The sequence below is a fragment of the Ictidomys tridecemlineatus genome, chromosome X (genome assembly GCF_052094955.1).
Source record: "Ictidomys tridecemlineatus isolate mIctTri1 chromosome X, mIctTri1.hap1, whole genome shotgun sequence".
Classification (NCBI taxonomy): domain Eukaryota; kingdom Metazoa; phylum Chordata; class Mammalia; order Rodentia; family Sciuridae; genus Ictidomys; species Ictidomys tridecemlineatus.
In genome coordinates, this window is record NC_135493.1 from 106,971,735 (window position 1) to 106,982,926 (window position 11,192).

The 11,192-nt window shown below is 36.1% G+C and overlaps 1 pseudogene; it reads right to left on the reverse strand.

The window, feature by feature from the left end:
- Window positions 1-218: 218 nt before the first annotated feature.
- LOC101960684 (heterogeneous nuclear ribonucleoprotein K pseudogene) lies at window positions 219-6,660 on the reverse strand (annotated as a pseudogene).
- Window positions 6,661-11,192: the final 4,532 nt, after the last annotated feature.

Consider the following 11,192-nt stretch of genomic DNA (forward strand, 5'->3'; position numbering starts at 1 on the left):
ATGTTGGCTTTTTCAACAGAAGCAGATTTTAAAAAAGATTTAGGACTCCTTCAATTCTTTACTATTTTTTTTTAAAAATTTTTATAGTTGTAGATTAACAGAATGCCTTTATTTGTTTGGCTTTTTAGGCAGTGGTAAGGATCTAACCCAGTGTCTCACACATGCTAGGCAAGCACTCTGCCACTGAGCTATAACTCTAGCCCAATTCTTCACTAGTTTTAGAAAAACTTTCCATAATACTGCTTCACATTGTTTTGCAGCAAATACTGTGTATTCTGTATCTGGTCCTGTGTTCATGTGATGGTGATTATCTGATCTTTGGATCCTTCTAAAGGCTCATCAATTTTGATCAAGGTTCCCAACTCACGATGGATTTGCTTTATCAGCTGACACCCTCTGCCAATAATAGATTCAGCCAAATATTTGGTAATAGTTAGTTGTGTTGTAATAATAGGTCCACCAAGATCACCATATGAGCCACAATTCCCTGCATAGGAATAATAATATCCAGAGCCACTCTGTGATTCATAAACCATCTGCCATTCTAATGGAGTCTATGTATCACAGAGTCCCAAGTTTCATAAGTACCGAAACCAACGATGCCATCATAGAGGTCTCCAGGTCTTCCTCTTCTGTCATGGACCATTAGTTCTCCTCCTCTAGATGGTGGAGAAAGAAGATTCCGAGCTCTACTACCACCCCAGCCACCTCAACCAGGAGGAGGAAGTGGTGGTTTGTGACAAGGGCTTATATCATCATAATCTCTTCTAAAGGCATGGGAAGCCTTTCCATCATAAAAATTTGCCAATGTCTCGGCTTGGCACTGAATCACGAGCCACTCACAGCTTTGTAGATTCAAACAGCAATTCTTTATTCCCAAATTCACACCAGCCTCTACAAACACGTTCTGGGGAAATCCAAGTTCTGCCGCCAATTCACATCCCTATGAGGCTTTTTTCCAAAATACTTTCTGAATCTCACGAGAACTCAATGGGAACTCAAGGATCGGGTGTGCCTGAGGCAGCAGGATACGCCCTATTCCCCCACAGGGTACACCTTAAACCTGGAACTTCCCTAAACCCAAGGACGGGCTACTCCCTAAAACCTGATCAGCTCTAAACCCAGATCCGCCCTGGTCTTTGAGCAAGGTCACCTTACTAAAGCATACATGCAATGTCCCATCGAATGATCTCTAAGCAACATGGGGTACGCTGGCAAGGAAATTTTGATGCGTCATTCCTACTTGGCAATGGCCCTCAGCATCTTCCCCCTTCTGATTAATTAAACAACAAGCAATGTGGCTTAAGAACCGTGCCTGGTAGGTTGTCCAATTCAACATATGGTTCTTACCCGTCATGGGAAAACTGACCTTTAGGCGTCAGCTTCCTGTCTTAGGTTGATACCACTGCAATCAGATCAACCCGTCACTGACTACCGGTCCAGCATTCAGCCATGCTTGTGGATAGGCCTATGCACCAGTGGGGGGGTGAGGTTCTTTGCCTCACCTCTGTTGGCCCCCAAATTTTAGACCATCACTAGTAGAAGGGAGGAGGATACAGAAATGCCACGACACCAAGCCAACTGACAGCTCCTTTGGGAAAATTGCGTCACTGGTGACACCATCAGCAAAGATGCCAGCATTACCACAATTAACATGGGGTGCAATGGCAAGGAAATTGCATCACTGGTGACACCATCAGCAAAGACATGCCAGCAGTACCACATTCGCTGCACCAGACGATAGTTCACAATGCATGCAACTGATATATAGTCCAGGCAAGTTCTGCAAGCAGTTCAAATCAGAGGAGTCTATCAATATGTCCATATCCTCCCAAAGTAAATCATGTCCTTGATTAAGCATTACTTGTTGAGTTATATTCATTGATGCATCAGTTTATACAGTTTACTGTGATAGCTATCATAGAAGCTGTAGTTTGGTTTTCTTAGTCTTCACCGGCACTGGGATGGAGATGGGAATTCTGGCAATGATGCTAAAGAGACATTATCCTGAACAGAATTATTAAATATAATGAAAAGGAAAGGTGAAAGTAAACAAACAGATCTGTTAACCACTTTTAAAAACAATAGTAAGCAAACAGATCTGTTAATCACCTTTGAAAGCGATCATTAACAGCTGTTTACCTAATTTAAATTAAACCACTTAAATCATGCGAATAAAAAAAAATTCGGATCCATTTTTTCATGAGCGCTCCTCATATATGAAATATGGACATACACACATACAGACATACAACACAAAACAGTGCACACATAACATACAACACATAAGACAATAGTAAATAAAGGCCTTGTAGCTATACCTAGGTGAAATCTCCATTGCAATGTTTAAAAACTCCACAGTCAAAAAAGAAAACACACAGTCAAAAAACAAAACTGATCAGAAAAACATTAACCTAGGTTTGTATGAGCTCAAAAAATAAAATAGAACTTTATGATGTGGGAAAAATGCAATAATAAAATAGATATTTAAAAAAGCACCGTGGTTAATCACTGTTGCAGATGTAAGAATAGCCAAGCTGGAGCTCTGGATATCAGCTGTTATGGATTTGAGTCAAATCATCTTCTTTTTCTATAGAAATTGTTTTGGTTAACCTCTCTGGAATCCAAATTGGCTGCTGTTCTCCCTGTGGAAAAACACAGACTAGAGCCCCGACTCCAGACTATTACTGGGTCAGGACCTTTCCATTATTCTGTTAGAATATCTTTCCAAAGTACCTTAGGCTTATGTACATTTTTCGGATACATATGTCTTTCCGCAGCACTAAGTCCTGATGAATCCAAATTTAGAAAGTTTAGAGTAAAAAGGGTTATTTTAAGTTTATCTTTGGGGGATATATACCCCTTTTCAATTCCCTCTTTTTGCTTTAATAGGTACGTTTTAATAGTTTGATGAGCTCTTTCAACTATGCCTTGTCCCTGTGGATTGTATGGGATTCCTGTTATATGAGTAATACCAAATGATGAGCAAAATTGTTTAAAAGAGGTAGAAGTATAACCAGGACCGTTATCAGTTTTTAACTGTTTAGGAACACCCACAATGGCAAAATTTTTTAAGCAATGAGCTATAACATCTTTAGTTTTTTCTCCGGCATGAAGGGAGCCCATCAAAAATCCAGAAGAAGTATCAACTGTAACATGCAAATATTTTAATTTTCCAAATTCTGGCAAGTGTGTGACATCCATCTGCCAAATATGGTTAGGTATCAGTCCTCTAGGATTGACTCCAAGATTAACTTGTGGTAAAAAGGTCACACAATTTTGACACTGTTTTATTATATGCCTGGCTTGTTCCTTAGTTATTTTAAAACGCTTTTGTAAAGTATTAGCATTAACATGAAACCTTTTATGAAAATTTGTAGCTTCTTCTAGTGTAGAGAAAATATGTACGTCATGTGTAGTTTTATCTGCTAAATCATTGCCCAAACTAAGGGCTCCAGGCAATCCTGTATGTGCCCTAATATGTCCTATAAAGAATGGATCTTTTCTGTCCAAGATTAGACTTTGTATAGTGGAAAACAAAGAGAAAACAGTAGAGGAAGGGGAAATCCTACCAGCATCTTCAAGGGATATAATAGCATTAACTATATATTGACTATCAGAAAATAAATTAAATACAGAATCTTTGAACATCACAAAAGCTTGTAAAACTGCATTAAGCTCTACCTTTTGAGCTGATTGTTTGGGTACTAAGAATGTAAAAGTTTGATCAGGGGTAACTACTGCTGCTGTACCATTATTAGACCCATCAGTGAATATATTTGGAGCATTCATGATAGGTGTTTTTCTTGTCATTTTAGGAAAAACTACAAGATGCTTAGACCAAAAAGACAACAAAGGATTAGATGGTAAATGATTATCAAATGAAATATTCGATTTACACATGATTATTGCCCATGTATTTAACTCATTAGCTAACTCATCAATTTGGTCCATAGTATATGGACTAATAATTTTATTGGGAGAAATTCCAAACACTCCCTTTGCTGCTGTTATTCCTTTGAGTATTAATTGTCCTACAGCCTCAGGATACCTAGTAAGAATAGTGTTAGGAGAATAAGATAAATGTATCCACAATAATGGACCTTCTTGCCAAAATACTCCTGTAGGAATATTTTTTGTTGGTAGTACAATAAATAATAAAGGCAAACTTATATCAATTCTATCTAGATGCATATTTTCCATATATGTTTCAATAATTTTTAATGCCTTTCTAGCTTTAGGAGTTAACATTCGGGGTGAATTTGGATCTGATGGACCTTTTAGAATATCAAATAAAGGTCCCAACTCTCCTGTTGGTATGCCTAGATAAGGCCTTATCCAATTTATATCTCCCAATAACTTTTGAAAGTCGTTAAGTGATTTGAGTTGATCTACTCGTATTTGAATTTTTGGTGGACGGACCATGGTTGAGGATAATAGAACTCCTAAATAATTAATTGGAAAATTTAATTGTACTTTATCTATTGCTATCTCGAGATTATAATTTTTTAATAAGTTTGTAAGTGTGGCATACCATTTCAGCAATGTGTTTTTATCTTTATGTGCCAATAATACATCATCCATATAGTGAAATATTTTTAGTTCAGGATTTTGATTTCTAAGTGGCTGGATTGCTTTATTAACATATATTTGACACATAGTTGGACTGTTAGCCATTCCTTGAGGGAGTACTTTCCATTCATATCTCTCATCAGGACCTTCATGATTTAATGCAGGGATAGTAAATGCAAAACGTGGACTATCCTCGGGATGAATTGGAATCTAAAAAAAACAATCTTTAATATCTATAGCTAAAACATGCCATGTTTTTGGTAAAGCAGACAATTGAGGAATCCCTGATTGAGCAGGTCCCATAATAACCATCTCATTATTAATGGCTCTTAAATCTTGCAATAATCTCCATTTACCTGATTTCTTTTTGATGACAAAAATGGGAGTATTATGGGCAGATATGGAAGGTTGTAAATGTCATTCTGCTAATTGTTGTTTGACCTGATCATGGGCTACTTGTATCTTTTCTTTAGTCAGGGGCCACTGAGGAACCCACACTGGTCTTTCTGATTTCCAAGTAATTTTGATTGTCTCAGTGGCCCTTTCTGAAAATCCAACCCATGTCTGTCTGTTCCTTGATCTATTTGAATTGGTGCTGCTGTACCTTGTTCTTGTTTTCCTAATCTTTTTTTTTTCTAATACTTTGTCTAACCCTAGTAGTGGGTGCATTAGGATTGATGTTATTTGTTAACATCAAACCTAGTTGATCTAGGACATCTCGTCCCCATAAATTAATAGAAAGGTGATCCAAAGCATATGGCTGTATAGTTCCTTCACATCCTTCAGGATCCTTCCAATCTAATACCATAGCACTTCTATGGGGATTAGTCGCCACTCCTAGGCCTCGAAGCGTTTGAGTGGCTTGTTGTAATGGCCAATGTTTTGGCCATTCTTGAAGAGATATGATGCTAAGGTCAGCACCTGTGTCCAGCAGCCCATTAAATTCATGACCTTGAATATTTAGTTTTAGCATTGGGAGAGAATCTAAATTTAAAGACAACATAGCCCAATCTACCCCTGTGGAGCCTAATCCCTTGGAACCTCTTTCTACATTAAGACTAGAGAACTTATTATGTAGGCTGGGTATTATTAACAACTGTGCTATTCTATCTCCAGGTGAAATTACTGATATACCTCCTGGAGAACTAGCTATAATTTTTATTTCATCTACATAATCGGGATCAATTACCCCAGGACTTATCATAAGTCCTTTTAACGTAGATGAACTACGTCCCAATAATAAGCCTACTGTTCCTTGGGGAAGAGGTCCTTTTACTCCTGTAGGAATGATTTGAACTCCCATCTCTGGAGTTAATACTGCTCTGGCAGAGGCACAGATGTCCAACCCTACGCTCCCTCGGGTTTGTCTGATGAGGGATTTAATGGACAATGTGTCCTGGGCACCACCCTGATTGTGTTGCTGGGTTCCTCCACTGCCCTGTATATTTGTGGTTGTGGGCCCCGGAGCATTGGGCCCCCCAATGGGATCATAAAGCTATGCACAGCCTTTGATGGGAGACTCAGATATAAGATCAAGCATGATCTTTATATACTCTACCACCCTATCAGGCTTTCCTCCAAAGAACAACTCTGTCAGTGGAATGAGGGCAGCATTCTAAAAATGCTGGATTATTGTCTGAGTGTTCTCTCAAAGTTCTTTGATTTTAGCTGCTTTGACCCCAGTGATTCCTCCTGCCAGACTCTGATGAACAACAGTCTCAACTCACAGTCAAAGTAGCTTCCTTTATAGTATTGGTACTCTTCCAAGGTAGGTATAATTTTCTTCAGGAGTTCTCCAATTGTTTCCATATAAGCACTGATACTCAATATGCACTCAGGGCCACTGCTGTATGGGACTAAAACATCAGCATTGTAGTCAGACCAGAGAGCCTTAATATTCATACCTCCTTTCCCAATCACTGCCCTAGCAGTCTTTCTCTGAAGCAGAATTTGTATTTCAACCATCTCATTAGTGGTTTTACATCTTTTAAATGCTTACTCCTCTTTCATATCTTCTGCAGAGCACTTACAGAATTCACCATTGGTGTTGGTATTAGGGAAGTTTTTCTCTGGCTGTTCAGTTTCCATTTTTTTTTGTATTAAATGGATATACCAATCCAGATTGCACAGGAAATGGCAGCCCATGTAATGATGACTACATGCTACCCAGGATAGTTTTCAATAAATGTCACTGGGATAATTAGACATCCACATAACAAAAGAACAAAGCTATACTCCTATAGTTCATCAGTTACAAAACTCAAATCAAAATGGATTGAGGACTTAAATATAAGGCCTAAAACTTTGAAACTATTGGAAGTAAACACAGTGGAAACACTTCAGGATATTGGAAGGAGCTCTTGGGGGAATAAAACCCCAAAATACAGTGAACAAAAGCAAAATAGAATACACTCAATGCCATGAATTTTCCTCTTAAGACTGCCTTCATACTGTTGCAGAGATTTTTATTGGTTGTGTTATTACTGTCATTTAACTCTAAGTATTTTTTTTTAATTTCATCTCTGATTTTTTCTGCTATCCATTGGCTATTCAATAGTATATTATTTAATCTCCAGGTTTAGAACACCTTCTATGTTTTATTTTATCACTGATTTGTAATTTCATTATGATCTGATAAAATGCAAGGATTATCTCTATTTTTTTGTATTTGTGAACAGTTATTTGTGGCCTAGGCTATAGTCTATTTTAGAGAAGGATCTGTGTGCCACTGAGAAGAAAGTATATTCACTTATAGATGGATGAAATATTCTTTATATTTCTGTTAAGTCAAAATTTTTAATTGTATTTTTTTTGTTCTGTAGTTTCTTTATTTAGTTTTTGTTTGGAAGATCTATTGAGTGGTGAGAGGGGTATGTTAAAGACACCCAGTTTTATTGTGTTGTGGTCTATTTAATTCTTGAAATTGTAAAGGGTTTGTTTGTTGTATGCAAGTGTTCCATTATTTGAAGCATAAATATTTAAGATTGTTATGTCTTATTGATGTATTGTTCCCTTAACCAGTATGAAATGGTCTTCTTGATCCCTTCTGATTGATCTTTTGCTTGAAGTCCACTTCAAGAAAACACAAGTGAGGATAGGGACCCATGCTTTTGAAAGTTCTCACCATAAAAATATAATAAATATTTGAGGAGATAAATATCTCTAACTTGATTTAAACATTATGCACTATATATATCTATGTAAATATACCCCATTAATATGTACACTCTTTGTTTTATGTGCCAGTTAAAAATAGATTATAAAAATTTATTTAAAAATATAAGTGAACATGGGGTTGGGGTTGTGGCTCAGTGTAGAGTGCTTGCCTAGCATGTCTGAGGCACTGGGTTTGATTCTCAATATCACATATAAACAAGTAAATGAAAGAAAGTCCATCAATAATTAACAAAAATTTTTTAAAAATGTAAGTGAATATATTGAAGTGTAAAAGTGATCAAAATATATGCATGCATTAATATGCCACAATGATTCCCAATATTCTGTATAATTTATATGTAATAAGAAATAATTATTTAAAAAATAGAAGTCAATTTCCAAACATTTATTGAGGATGAACCATGTAAAATTCAATGATAATAAGAATAACAAAACATAAATCCTACCTTCCAGGAAGTCATAATTTAGTTGTGAACTTAGCCAAATACATGAGAATTTCTGTAAATCCTCTACTTTATAAAAATGAAAGGTAATAGGATTGTTATAAAGCTATATTTAAACAAGTACCAAGTGTGTGATATATTTTCAAAAGTACAGGTTCAGCTTGATACAGTGGCATATGCCTCAAATCCCAGAGTCTTGAGAGGTTGAGTCAAGATAGCATGTTCAAGGGGCCACTTTGGCAACTTAGTGAGACCATGTGTCAAAATAAAGATAAAGGTCTGAGGGTGTAGCTCAGTTGTAAAGTGCCTTTGGATTCAATCCTCAAAACAAAGTACAACACACCCTAGAGATTCAGAGGAATGGTAAAACACTGGTTCTGGTGTTGCCTGAGGTGGTATCATGAAATAGTGAGGAATAACACAATGGCAAGGGGAAAAATTCTATAGGGGGAAGAAAATAAAAATCTAAGGAACTTGGATGAGTTTCTTCTTAGAAAATCTTAGATTTTTTCTTTACATACATGGCATAAATCCTGCATAAACATTGAAACATTAGTGTGATTACTAATTTTGGATGATTATATTCCTTTTCATATGTATTAACCAGCTTATCTGTAGTGACATAGCAATACATTTTAAAATTTTTAATTATGCTGTCGACATAAAAAAATCAGAAAGCATAGAGAGCAGATGTGTATTCCATGGGATCTAAAGATTAATCTATCCTCCATTGCACCCACTTAGTTTCAGGCAGGAAGAAACACTTGCTAATGAGTCAGATGATTACCAGCTTTGAGTTTATTTAGAGGAATTCCATGTGTGAGGGTGGACTTGGAGTGAGTACACTCAGAGATGGAAATGTGAATGTCACCCTTTCAACATCATTAAAATAAAGACATGCTGACAGCACTTCGCAAGACTGAGGTTCATCAATTGTTACTGTTTTAAAGTGCAGCTTCAATCTAGATGCTAACAGGGACTAATCTTATAGGTGTTGTTCTGCTGCCCACACAGCAGAGGTATATACTATAAAAAGCCAAAATTGAAATAATTCCATGTATTGGAAAGTCTATGACAGGAATTCTACTGCCATCAAGAGCATATTTTCTTCATAGCAGGTTAAATGTATCTCTAATTCAATTTATGAAATGCTAAATCTTTGTTGAAGAAATAGCCATACCAGCTCCCCAAAGCACTATGAAATACTCTCTCTGCACCAAATTGCAATTTATTTCACAATAACTATTTGATTTTAGACATAAAATGAGCAATTCACTATAACAATTGATGCTATTAATCATTAATTTGCTATGAGTGTTAGGATACACACAAAGTAATCATCTGCCACAAAAATAAAGAAAATCTTTCTTCATTTGATTTCAGATTGTAACATTTGCTTGGCTATTTTGTTTTAGTAAACAAAATACTTCAAAATAACTGCAAGTTAATGAGTGTGTTTACAATATGTTTTAAAGTATTTTTCAACTCTTATGTTAAAATGCTATTTTCTGTATTTTCTCCAAATTGTCATCTTATTTAGAAAATCTGATGACTTCAATAATGTTAAGAATACTTGATAATCTAAAAGGTATTTAAATCTCCATTTCACTCAGCATGTAATTATAGCCAATCTTAGGTAATACTCTTATGCATCCACAGTGGGGAAAAAAATAATTAACCTTCCCAAGAATGAATCTAACATGTCTTAGGATAACAGCTTTACTTGGGTCCTATATCCTTAAAGATAACATCACAGTTTATAGTTCAGTTCTCCATGCTTCTTACTTTTAGGTGATTCTAAGCAATATTTACAGATGTTAACATTTGTTTGAGGATATTAAGACTTTTTTTGAGGTTAGTGACTATGCCTCTCTTACAATGGTACAAATTATCAAATCTATTAATGAAAAAAGAGCTGCTTAATATTATTGTTATTGTCAAAACCTTTAAGTAAGAATATGCTCCAGGGCTGGGGTTGTGGCTCAGTGGTAGAGCGCTCACCTGGTATGTGTGAAGCCCTGGGTTTGATCCTTAACACCACATACAAATAAATAAATTGAAGGTATTGTGTCCAACTACAAATATATATATAAAAGAATATACTATAGTAGAAAGAATGGGCACTGAAATTCAGATACCTGAATTCTAATCCTATTTGTCTTCAGAAAATAACTAACTTTTAACTAACTTCTTTGGGTCTGTTCTTTCATTTCTAAAACAGTGACTTTAACTTCAATTTCATGATTATTGAAAGAATTAAATATTTGCCTATCACATATTTGGTACATTAAAACTAATTAACTGCTAGTATTTGCCCTGACCCCACCAAAATTATGTCAATCACATGTCCCTAAGAGACAATGAAAGCAATATTTAATGTTAGATAATACTGAGTATGTGGGAAAATAGTTATTTTTACAGGCATGGATTCAGTGTTATATGCCATCCATCCCGCCACTCTTGAAATTTGCACATGAACTTCTACACCACTAGAAGGCATGATGCTCCAATTATAGACAATACTATCATAGTCCAATTATAGGTAAGACTAACAATTAAGAGTATGATTTGGATCGGAAGAAGACAGATATTGAAGCCAAGATCTAAAACTGGATAGCATGAGAGTAAAGAAATAACAGAGAAAGAAGGACATTAGTGCAATGCCTAAACCAGGATTTTAAGTATGGGGTTTAGCAATTTGAAGAGCATATGGAAAAAGCATAGCCAATAGACAGTGGATATAAGTATCTGCAACTCAGAAATAAATCCTAGATTTTATGTATACATTAGAAATTCAACAGCATTTAGAAACTAGTTGAAGTCAGGTGTATGGGTATGATTATTCTGAAAGTATACATAGGGTGAGAAGAGGCAATTTCTCAAGATGGAATCTTACCTCAGGGACACTTGTATATAAGGAGAGAGAGAGGGAGGGAGGGAGGGAGGAAGAGAAGAGAAGAGAAGAGAGGAGAGAGGGGGGAGAGGGAGGAAAGGGGGGAG